Source organism: Hemitrygon akajei, chromosome 13 (assembly GCF_048418815.1).
Source record: "Hemitrygon akajei chromosome 13, sHemAka1.3, whole genome shotgun sequence".
Taxonomy (NCBI): Eukaryota; Metazoa; Chordata; class Chondrichthyes; order Myliobatiformes; family Dasyatidae; genus Hemitrygon; species Hemitrygon akajei.
In genome coordinates this window covers 109246972-109260233 of record NC_133136.1, presented here as the reverse complement: position 1 = coordinate 109260233, position 13262 = coordinate 109246972, and the positions used below count along the sequence as shown (strand labels likewise).

Sequence of the window (13262 nt, the reverse complement as noted above, 5' to 3'; positions counted from 1 at the left end):
TTCTTTTTTTTAAAAATTGGACTGTTTTGGTTTTCTTGCTTTGTGGTCACCTGTGAGCAAGCAAATCTCAAGGTTCTATAATTTATACATTCTTTGATAATTAATGAATCTTGAAGCAGTAGAAACAGCTACACCGAAAGCTTATGAGATCAGGAATGTGCAGCCATGAGAAATATTTATGTACAATACACAAACTGAAGTTAGTTGTGTGTATTGCCCTGTTGCAAAAATTGCTCGAGAATTTACAAGTGGAAACTTGAGTTTTTAAAGTATCATTTAGCAAGCAAATCACATATGGATGGTGAGCAAGCACTCTAGCAAGAAAATCCTTCTTGCCCACTGCAGGCCTGCTACGTATGTTTTGTGAGAGTGCAGATGAACGAGAGCGAAAACAATCAAACCGAGAGGAGATCAAAGTTCAAAGTGCTTTGCTAGCTGTTAAGATGAATAGCCCTACATATAAATTTCAGTGCGCACATGTTGTCACTGGGCAAAAAACTGCAGGGCATAAAGATTTTTGCACACTCTGGTCATTACAATTTAGAATGAACTTTGCAGCTAGTGCTGTAAAGTGATGCACTAACTGCTAGGCTACAGTGCACCCCTCCTGTACATTAAAATATAATTTGAGATTGCAAATTGTATATAATAATACGTCTATGGTTTAAAATTACAGGGGTGATTTTTTTTCCAGGGAAGCTCGTCCTCTCCAACTATTTATAGATATGGGCTGGCCTGACTACAGTTGAAATCTAGTGTCTGTGCACAAATGACATGACTCCTGGAAAAATCATCATGTATGTTGGCTTACACTTAATTCACCAGTGAAGACAATTGATAAAATTGCATAATGGCTAACTATACTTTGCTTTGTTCAGGAAACATCCAGCTGGACCCCTTACTCTCCCATCTACCATCTGAACCAAGTTCCCTTCCAAAGTGAAATCTGATTATGTAAATTAGCAATCTTGCCCAAGTACAACGAAATGCAAAAGTATACATGATCTTTTACGTGGGTGTCTGAAAGTATTGCTTGGCCTGAAAACCAGTAAGAGTATTTCACACTATTTTTTTTTAAAAAGTTATCAACTAGACAAATATAAAAACACTGCAAAAGATCAGTTCTCTGACATGCACTATATATTTAAAAAATCTGAAGTTCTCTGAAGTTTCAATCCTGGGTTAAATTATTGTTTGCATTTGGTAGACTACAAATAAACTATACTGCTAATGACTATGATACTAGAAGCAATGCAAGGTAATGGGTGCACCATATCACTGGAAAACTACCCCCACCCACTCAAAGCATGTAGCTTGCCAGACAACTACAAAAGGCACATTGAGGCAGCAGTGAAGATAATTGTCCAGACTGTCTTGATGCAATTAGAGTTGTAGAGTGGCACTCAAACAAAGTAGATTATCAATTTAAATGCACAATACAAGGGTCTGTTTGCATTGCTAAATCATTCACAACAATGCAAATCTTTGATTTCTACATACAGCAGAGCAGAGCGAATTCCACAATTATAGACAGTTTTACCAAGTTAATAAAAACATGTAAATTGATCTGCTTTACTTACAAAAATAAGTCTTATTTTAGGTAGCTCCACAGCAGCCTAAGACAATCTGATATATGGCATTATCAAGAAATATTACTGACCTGAAACATTCATAACATTTTCTTCAAAAGTTCAAAGCAAATAAATTATTAAAGTATGTATATATTACTATACATTTATCTTGAGATTCATTTCCTTGCATTTATAAGAAAAAATACAATAACTTTTATGAAAAACTACATAAACAGACAAAAACTGACAAACAACGTGCAAAAGTCAACATATCTTGCAAATAAAAATAAACATGAGAATATGAGTTGTAAAGAGTAATTGAAAATGAGTCTGTAGGTAGTGAAATCACTTAGAGCTGTGATAAGTGAGTTAGGAAATCTGGTTCAGGAGTCTGATGGCTGTAGGGAAAATAGATGTTCCTGGATCTGGTGTTGTTGGACCCAAGGCTTCTGCACTTTGTGCCAGACATTAGTTGCAAGTAGAGGGCATGGCCTGGATGGTGGGAGTCTTTGATGATGGATACTGTTCTTTTGTGGCTGCACTCCAACTAAATGTACCCAATAGTGGGAGAGCTCTGCCTGTGATGGACCGGGCTACATCCACCACTTTCTGCAGCTGTTTCAGTTCCTGGGCACTAGTGTTTCCATATAGGACATGATGCAACCAGTTAGGATACTGCCCACTGTGCATCTATGGAAGTCAGTCAAAATTTTTGGTGACATACCAAATCTGTGCAGATTTCTAGCCTTCTTTAGATGCTGGCCCCAGACCAGATCCTCTGATATGTTGATTCCAAGGAATTTAAGGATACTGAGCCTCTTCACTTCTACTCTCCAAATGAGGACAGGCTCATGGACCTCTGGCTTCTTCCTTCTGTCGTCAATAATCAGCTCTTTGGTTGTGCTGATGCTGAGTGAGAGGTTGTTGTTGTGGTACCATTCAATTAAATTTTCAATCTCCCTTCCTATATACCAATTCATCACTACCATTGATTTTGCTAATAACAATGGTGCTGTCAGCAAATTTAAACATGGAATTTGGGCTGTACCTAGCCACACAATCATGAATATAAAGTGAGTAGAGCAGGGGGCTAGGCACACATCCTTGTGGTGCATCTGGGCTGATGGTGAGTGTGTCAAAGGGAACCACCTAGCCGCTAAGCTTTTCAACTGATTTTAATCTGATCATTATCGTGTTTTCATAATGTGTGCTTAACACTTCAGATGTTAACTTACAGTAACTGGGAGTGTGAATCTCTTTTTTTTCTGTTATTTCATTTTATTAATAAACTACTCATGAGAGCTGCATGGACAGGTGTACAGATAAATTGCGAAACATTACTAGATGTAATTGGGGGCAGGAAATACATTAGGCTTCAAAGGTGTTTATCACCCTGGTTTCAAAGTATTCTATTGGAAAATGATTCTTGCATTAAAGTGTACAAGCATTAAACTTCAATTACCCTGAAAACTTTCATTAAAATAACAATGTCAGGAGACTACAGCCAGTTTGTCCTGGTGGAGCTCAGTTCTGAAGGTTGTATACACACCAAATTAAACATTTCCAATCTTGTAGTTCTTTTTCATATTAATGCACAGTAGATGCAAGTTCAAGGGTGCTGTGCACCAATCAAGTGTAACTCATTCCGGTTAATAAAGTCATATCTGTATCTTTTGGGATGGTGCTCACCTACGATTGGAAGTTGTTCAACAGCTTGGAGAGCACTTTGTGCTAGAATATCAGGCCAAATATGACAACAGCAAGCACCTGACAGCTGAAGATAGGTTTTCTGATTTCCACTCTTAACCAGAAGTCCAGATGATGTTACTGGAAATTCAATTCTAGGAACAAAACCCCAAAGATCAGCAGATAAATTGCAAGATTCCCACTACCACATTTCCCATACTCAGTTAGTTTTTAATTGGCTTTGGAGCAGTACAGCACCATACTGATTCCTGGGAATGAGCAGGTGGTCCTACGATTGAGTAAGAAGAGTTATTAATAATTTGTTCAGAAGAACGAGAAGCAAACTCATTGAAACATACAAACTCCAAAAGGAAATGAGGATAGAAGCTGATTGTCCAAAACTAGTCAACACAGGTGCCTGATAAGGGTAAGCCATTTAGGACTGTGGATGAGAATACATTTCTTTATTTTGCAGGGGTGTGGGTGGGAGTTATATAAATTCTGATGCTCAGGCTTCAAATGCATTCAAGGTTGATACTGATACATGCTTTGGGCAACTAAGCAATTAAAGTTTGGGGGAACAGGTAGGAAATGGCCAGAAACTTACTGAAACTTTGGGAAGCTAACCCAAAGAGGTTTTCATGATCCACTACTATTTTTAATAGTTTGTATCTCAGCTACTCCATTTTTAGTGGTGAATATTTAATTTCTGAAACTGTTTGTAGATGACCTCTGCAAAGATACCCAGCCTGACACTCATGCACCCATTCCAATTACATGCCTGGCTTAGGCCATGTTTACTACATCGTGAGCTCAGGATTTCACTAGCAGTGGACAAAGAAGGTAACACCTCTGAGCGCCATGGGGAGATGATTGGACTCCTTCCAGCAGAACATGATCATTAGAAGTCACACTGGCAGCGTCAAAAGCTTCCTATCTGAAAAGTGGAAAAATCCAGTAGAAAGGCAAGAAAGGAATGACTTTGTCTGAGCTCATATTCACTGGTGGAGCTCCTGATCTGAACCATAAGGATAAGACTCATCCGTATCAAAATTTTCATTATGCTTCTTTCTTGATAATATTCTACAGTAACCTGTGAAATTTTATCAAGAACACTGCCCTCATTATGGGCAGATTCCGTAAGACACATAAAATAGGATTCTCTCTGGAGTGCAATGACAGTCTTTCCGAGGATCCCAGCTGATGCCAGGACAAGGTCTGTTCATATTGGCCTGATGGCTTGATCGCATGGCAATTCATTACGCTTGGTGCTCAAAAGAAGAATCAGATTGTATGGTTTTAATGTCTCAGAACTCATCCGTCCATCTGGCAAAATGGCATTCATGCAATAGGGAGAGTAGGCTGCAATAATTTACGGGACCTTCCTGGGTGCATATCGGTAATCATAAAGATTTTTTTTGCAGTGGTCACCAACCATTTGTATTTTCAGAGAACAACTACATTTTTGATGAACAGCTAGGGCTTTATGCATATGCAAGCTACAGGAAGATGACTGTCTAAGGAAATTCTCATGACTTCCCTACCTGTGGTCCTCTTCTAGAAGGATGAATTCCCCTCTCAGTCACATCATGAATGCCATGGTTTAATGCAATAGTGAAGTACGTCACCAGCCACGGCTTGGAATGAAACGGGGACCAAGTAGTTCAGGCCACTGTGACCTTTATCCCACCTGCATTCCAAGCACCGGCACACTGACAGATCCTTGTCTACAGCATGTGATATATCTCAGTGATGTTCTTTTGAAATTATTAACAAGATTACTGCCAGACCATTTCTCCCCCTCCTCCTTCTGTCTGTGTCATTTGGCAAGCTGTCTTAAGAGCCCTCCCACATCTTCCTGGTTGTGGCCCAGTGAGACCACTTTTAAAGCTGCTTACTGCTCAAAGACTTGGCGATATTCAGTTTAATGACACGTGTAAAATATTGTGAACCTGGCAGCTCCAAAGTTTAGCACACTCAGCACAAATGAGCTCCTCCTCAATTCACACGAAATGCTGGAGGAACTCAGCAGACCAGGCAGCATCAATGGAAAAAGAGTACGGTCGACGTTTTGGCACAAGTGCTGCCTGGCCTGCTGTTTGTACGTGCTACTCGGATTTCCAGCATCTGCACATTTTCCCTCCCCAAATCAATCCAATTCAAGAAAACAAAAATCACTTTAAAACCCAGATGCCCCCTCCCTTCACCGCATGTTAAGTAGCTCAATGAAGCCCAGTGTGGTACAATTATTGCCCAAGGTTTATCACCACTGCTTACTATGTAGACTATACATTTGAGCATGCAATGCAAGATGCTCTGTTAACAAGCATCAAGAGATACGGAAATATTATTTTGAACAGCAGTCAAAATGCACACAAATGGTTGCAAAAACACAAATGAATTGCAGTATACAAGTGAATATATAGCTCATAATCTCGATTGGAAAATAAAACCACTGACAACACTTAGAGCGACAGCACACATGATCGGATGTTCACACCCCATTTTGATCTGGTCTGAACCAGGTGTGCTTCAAACTTTATTGATGGTGGATTGGGAAAACTATCAGCAACATCTTGCAAACAACAAAGTGCAGCCACAATGTGGAATCCAGATTTTGGAAAATGATTCACCAATACCAGCAGTCTGGAGAACTGAAGCTCCAATCATCACCTCCCCATGCCTCCCCAAATTAACCCCAGACTCTACCCACTCCCCTTTCTCACCCCACCTCCTGGAACTTACAGTGAAACCAAAAGTCTAACTGCTCAAATGTTAAGTTATTTCACCAGAAGAAATAACTTAATTTTATTTCCACCAGTGACAGCTGATGAAACGTTTAAATTACCAGACAGAACAAGTGAAAATCCTGGAAGACTACTGTTTTAGTTTGCATGTCCTACTGTAACCAATGATAGAAACTGAATTCAGACAAATAAACATTTTTTTTAAAAAAGGAACATTTCATTGCACATGGGGAAAAGAGTAAAATAGGACCGGAGCTAGTTATTTGCATTTCACCCATACTGGCCTGCTGTTCTGGTTTCATCACAGATAAGTAATTAAATTATCTAAAACAGTCATGGCATTTGATATAATAAAAGCTGCAGCTAACGCACCTCGTTATATTTACAATTTCCTTGAGGAACAGCGCACATTCTCATGAAAGTAACCATTTATACAAGCAGCAGAAACAGAACAAGGATGTAAATATCTCCAGTTATCTTTTATGTTGCCATTCATACAGTGGATTCTGTTTAATTGGGACACATCAGGACCAGTACATTTTGGCCCAATTAAGTGGCTGTCCCAATTAGCCAAAGTTTCATGGAAATAGTTACAAAGGTATATATAAAAAAAGACTAACAAATTAAGTATTTAAATGAAATGCAGAACAAATTAGAATGCCACCAATAGTACTACAGTGTTACACTATTACAGTGTGCAATAAAACTGTATCAGTTCCTAATATTTACTGGAGGAATTCATTCAGTGTACACAATGTACAAAATCAGCGCAGGTACCTAGTACAGATAATGGACTGCCTTCATAAAATGCTGTGGATGATTGCATCTTCCAAATCTTCATTTTCATTGCAACATTCAAGATGATTGTTGATACCTTCAAATTTATCATAGTTCCTAGTTTGTTGAAGTAGTTAATGGTTCATTTTCACACCCAGCCATTCCTGGCATCTCTTAGCCTGAATGCTTGAAACCACAGTGAGCAAATCAGTTTTGATTTGTCTTGTTGCTTATTTCTATCAGTGACAAAAATCATTACTGGTCATCACAAACACATGCAATTGACGCTATTTAAAAACTGTTCGTTCCGAGCATGATGTAGCATCTAACAGGCACACAAGTGCGCACAACTGATACAGTACTAGTAAGAACCTGTTCGGCAACAGTCTCTTGCACCAATTAAGTGGCAGTGCGTCCCAAATAAACAAAGTGAATTGTGACAATTTTCTCCATCAGTTTTTGTTCTTTAAGAGTTGTGCCAAATAAGCCATTGCCCTGATTAACTGAAGACACAATTAACTGGAATCCAATGTACTTGGAAAAAGACTACTCCAATACTTTTGGCATTTTGGTAACAAAGATATTCTGGCAGATTCTTTAATGATACCAAAAATGCTGGACTCTTTTTCTCAGAATACTAAATTAATTGCAACATTCTAATTCAAAATATAAATGCAATGCACAGCATCTAGAGATTTATTGTGTTCTCCACAGAAATTTCATTGACTAAATAAAACACTCAATTAGAGTATGGCTGAACATATGGGAACCCACACACAACTCATCCATTTGCTCTTTTAATAGAAACGGGTCAGGAAGCAGCCACTTCTCTCCAGAGGCAGATCAAGAAGCAAACTGTCTCGGAGGCATTGTGCTCCAATTGAAATGAAATTTGACTTTGATCACTTGCTTCTGGAATTCCCAGAATTCAGGAAATCCAGCTGCTGAAGCGAGGTAGGACTGATTAGTTCATTCACTCAAGCAACTTAATGGTGCTGGTAGGAGGCAGGAAATGGCTCATTCATTGTTTGTTGGAAGAACTGGGTGGAGCAACACCTGTAGAGGGAAAGGGATAGCCAATGTTTCAGCTTGAGGTTCTACATCAGGACATGTAGATGGAAGACAGTCAGTACATAGAAGTGAGAGGAAGACTGGAAAATGAAAGGTGGAACTAGATTGGGGCATTCAGGATGGGGTCAACAGAGGCTTAATATTGAAACAGAGATGGAACCAGATGAGGAAGAGGGAAAGAATAAAAAAGTGAACAAAGGGGAGAGTTGACACTGGATGGGCTGACGGAAGTGTGAAAGGAACAATGGGACACGGTAAGTGAATTACCTGACATTCAAAAATTTTAATGTCCATATAAATTGGCAGTAGACAACCCAAGTGAAATATGAACATTTGGCTTCACTCTGGTAGTGGAGAAGGCAGAGAACAGGCAGATTATCATTTTCTCACCCCACCAGTTCCCAGGCTTGGCCTCAACGAGAGACTTCTTTTCCCATTAAACCTCATCCCTCTACCCAAAGTTCCCCACCCACATACAATGGCTGACTTGCTTCCAATCCACGGTCTGCCTGCTTTCCAGCCCCACAATCAGCTGAATGCCAGACGGAAAACTTGTAAGAATTTATATCTGGCTTAACCAGTTAATTTGTCTAGTTCTTTGAAAAATCATTACTGCTAGATTTCTTGACTGAAACTCTTGCTCTTCCTTCACGACATTACCAAGATTTCTTCTCACACCAGAGCTATCATCAAGCCAAAACTTGTTTTACAATGTATTAAAGTACATAAGTGTCACTAATTGTCAGAGGCTTGGAGTTGATGTTATATGACTGCCTTCTGATCCAAATCAAGTGTACAGTTATCAAAACAGAGGAGATAAGTAGATACTCCCAAGGAGAACATTAGCAATTGATCCTGCATTACCTACCTAGAAATTTTTCTAAGCTGCTTTCACTTAATGTACTTTGAGTTGACCCCAGAAAGATACGAACATCTGACAGTCCATGACTATATTGAAACTGATGTAAAGTGGAGCCCAGAGTAACCATGTGCACTTCACCAAACTAGAATAACAAATACAAGGAGTACAAGACAATACTGTCTCCTTGTGCCTGCGCCATTGTTCAGAAAAATCCAATGTCAGCAGAAGGGAAGTATTTTTTAATTTTAAAAATTCTGAGACAGGAGTAATCTAGACTTAGAAAGGCAGGGATTTTACAAAGATAGCCAGTATGACTGTGCTAGGACAGATCCAATTTAATTACACTGACTGACTTGTTAAAAAGGTAACACAAAATGTTTAAATGAGAGCAGTACAACTGATGCAGTCAGTGTTCACTTGGGCTTCTCATATGGTTCCTATGTACAGTTGGAGAAATGATAGACCTATGGAATCAAAGACATGTTGGCAAATTGAATCCAAACTTGTCTCAGTAATGGGAGGCAGAAGATGATGATAGAAGGTTGCTTTTGTAATTGGAAGCCCGTAATCAGTGGTGTACCATAAGGATTGATGTTTGGACCCTCACAGTTTGTCAAATGCATTTGTGGTTTGGTCGTCAATGCAAGATTCAAGTTTATTTGCCATGTGTACATTGAAACATACACCCAATGGTCACCGCACATTCCTATGCCAGCATCACATACCCCACGAAGCTTACAAGAACAACACATACAGTCGGCCCTCCTTATCCACGGGGGATTGGTTCCGGGACCCCTTGTGGATACCAAAAAATGTGGATGCTCAAGTCCCTTATTTAACCTGTCTCAGTGCGGTGGTCTTTAGGACCCAGCGGAACCCCAGACCTTATTTAACCTGTCTCACTGTGGTGGACTTTAGGACCCAGTGGAGCTCTGAATCCGCAGTCTTTCTGTTCACGAAAATAATCACAATCACGATTGAAAATAAAATGGAAGTAATAAAGCAATCGGAAAGAGGTGAAACACCATCGGTCATTGTAAAAGCGTTAGGCTACGTCAGTCAACGATCGGAACAATTTTAATGGAGCATGTGAAAGGCCCTGCCCCGATGAAAGCTACAATTATCACTAAGCAATGCAGTAGTTTAATTATTGAAATACATATGTTTCTTAAGTGTTTTATATGTGTAGAAAGGTAAAATATATATACTATATACTAAGACAAACGTTTGACTAACTGACGCTAAGTAATACCGGATGTACCTGTTCTGACTTAAAGACAGACTCAGGAATGGAACTCGTTCATAACCCGGCGACTGCCTGTACATTAAAATCATCTCTAGATTACTTATAATACCTAATACAATGTAAATGCTATGTAAATAGTTGTTATACTGTCTTGTTTAGGGAATAATGACAAGAAAAAATAGTCCGTACATGCTCAAACAACAAGTACCGGAGAGAGAACTTCCGGGTTTTCCCGGTCCGCGGTTGGTTGAATCCACACATGCAGAACCCATGGACAAGGAGGGCCGACTGTATACAACTATCAGACAACAGCAAAAACAAACCCCACTCCTCTGTACCAGCCATGCACATACAGCTCTTTAACCCCAGCACCAGCCTCCAGCAGACACAGACTTGGGCCTGCAGACACCGGGCTTCGACCTCCCCAGCGGATCCAGAGAGATTCACAGACTTGGCTCCAGCCAACTGGCTTTGGCTTTTAGGGTCCCAATTCACCCTCGGACCTCGACCCTTGGCATCAATCCCAGGACACGTCGATTATTGATAACCAGGCATCGGATTCCCAATTGGCCGATGGCTGGAACCCAAATACGTGGCCTCAATCTCCAGTCTCACTGATTCGTGAACCCCGGAGGTCATCAGATTTCTAACTATGGAACCTGTTGACAATTCGCTGACCGTTGGGGGGGGGGGGGAGGGGGGGGATGCATCATCAATAACACTCGGAGACGGAAGGCGAACGATAGGCTTTTATTAACAGCGAAAAGGGACCACGACCATGTTGAAGACTGTGGGAGGAGCAGTGCCCCAATCACCTTTACACAGGGGTCTGTGGGAGGAGCCACAGGAGCAGTCAGCAGAGAGGCGTGTCCAGACAGGTATACATGGTTACCATAGGGGAGGTCACCCACTCCCTGCCACCCTGACATCCAACCATGGATATGCAGCAGTGTAAATTTGCAGGTGACATGGAAATGGTTAGGTTGTTGATAATGAGGAGGGTGACCTTTAGGTCACAGGATGAACCTGATGGTTTGTTGTAAATGGACAGAATAAGAACAGATGGAAATTAATCCCAGTAAGTGTAAGCTGTGCATTTTGAGAGGACAAATAGGGATAGGACACACACAGTGAAAGCTAAGGCCCTAGGAAACATTGAGGAACAGAGGGACCATGGTTTACAAGTCAAGGAATCCCTGGAAGTGGTAGCACAGATAAATAAGGTGATGAAGGTGGCACACAGGATTCCTGTCTTCATTAGCTGAGGTTAGAACATAAGAGAAGGGAGATTTTATAGTACAACCTTATAAAAGTGTTTAAGTGGCAGCTGGAATTCCGATCACCACACTAGGAAGTTGTGACTGTTGTGTAGAAGAAATTCATCAGGATTTTCCCTGAGATGCAGCTTTTTACAGTTTTGAGGAGATACCGATAAGCTGTATTTATTTTCCTTGGATAAGAAGAGCCTGGTGGTGATAATCGGGGGTGGGGGGGATAGCCAATAGAGGGATAGAGTAGATAATTAAAAATATTTTTACCCACAGCAGAATTCCAAAAATTCACTACACTCTGCAGTCTAATCCTGAATTGTTGACCCTTTACTCTGACATTGTGATCCCCTGGTTCTGGGCAGCACATACAGGATACACTGATACCTGCATCTACGCTGTAAAGTGCTACAAAAATAAGGTAGAGTTTAATCAGATTACTTGGGTCAGTTTGTTTAACCTTCAGTTCACTCATGCTTTCATAAGCACAAGCTTTCTTAGGGAGAGAGGCCAGAACTATACATAATATTCCAGTGTGGTCTCAAGGGACCCCTATAAGCAGCAAGATATCTTTACTCTTGTGCTCATATCCTTTGGAGATTAATAACAACTAACTATTTGACTTCCAAACTGCTTTCCTCTCTCAATTAATCAAAAGGTCTATTAAGTACAAAGTAGAGAAAACTTGTTAGAAGATGCATTTATTTGAATTGTCTAAGGGTAACAAGTAGTTTGCACCTGCAACTATCACCATTGTTAGAAGATATACTATGATTAGGTGCATTATCCAATTGTCTAGAATATACATTGATTCACAAAACATATAATTCATTTAAAATAGTATTCACACATTAGGAGAAGCAGCTTGGGAGTTCTTAAAAAGTGGCCATTCTGGATTCAAGTTTATCCACTTGTCCAAATTACAAAAACAAGTTGTTCATTGAGTTTGTTCAACTAGAAACCCAAGTTCATCTGAAAAGCAAAGTCATCTCAATATCCACAAAATATACAGGGTTAGTGGGAAACAATACTAATAACTGCCAAAGGCACAACCAATCCACTTTCCATCTGTTTGCTTCATGTTTCTTACCTTTCCTTACTGAGGTGTCAAATAAATTTTAATTAATTCTCAGTAGGTCAATGTCTGAGCGGTAATGCCTGGTGTTTTTCTCATGGTCTACCTATGCTATGATTAAGCTGCAGCTGTTTATCTCAGTTAATTCTTCTGTTTTTCTCTCATTCTCCCTCTGTGGTATTTCTGCTCAGCATCTGAGATACATTGCACCAAAAATCAATGGAGCTATTTTAGCTACAAATAGCAAAGTTGAAGTCAGACCCCCTTGCTCCCAACTACAGGGTGAATTTGTAAAATTGCACAACTGGCCCTGTGGATATTTATAATGTAGTAACTCAGCACAGTGATAGCCATGTTATCAGTGGGGGAAAAAGGAAGCAAAAGTGAAATACAATAGCTGGCAGTTGTGTAGCTTTATTTCCACATAGGCTCAAAAATTCTGATCCAAATTAAATTCTTGCCTTCTACGTATTATCCAAGACTCTAGTGGTAAAGTATTTTCTGGCAAACACTTCACTTGTGTGCCATATTCTTGAAAAATTCACTAAAATGAAAACCAGAATATGTAAACTTACAGAGTGCAGGTATACATACAAGAACAAATCTAAATGGAAAAAAAAATCAACTTTCATTCAAACCAGAAACAGTAACAGATTGGTCAGGACTCAGATGCAATATACTATTGATTTTCATCCAAAATTTTATATGCCAAGTGTTCTGAAAACGAGTTCGCAGCACAAGAAATATTGATCAACACAGGATTTAATTTAGAGAATTAATATTTCCATCACCAGCTCTTTTTCATAATGATAAAAGATTTGAAATATCAGTGGTTAGCAAAATACTTAAATTCTTTCTCTGAAATCACATGCAAATCTATGGCTACATAACTTTATTTAAAATAGCTGCAGCTGCAGCTAGGACACAAATAAGAAATGGCAATCAGGCAGGTTTTTTTG

At 39.7% G+C, this 13262-nt stretch overlaps 1 protein-coding gene across 2 annotated transcripts in view; it reads right to left on the bottom strand.

Moving 5' to 3' along the window:
- Positions 1 to 13262, bottom strand: part of ptpn13 (protein tyrosine phosphatase non-receptor type 13) — a 294978-nt gene that overhangs the window by 258066 nt on the left and 23650 nt on the right. The gene's annotated exons all lie outside the window — the stretch shown is intronic.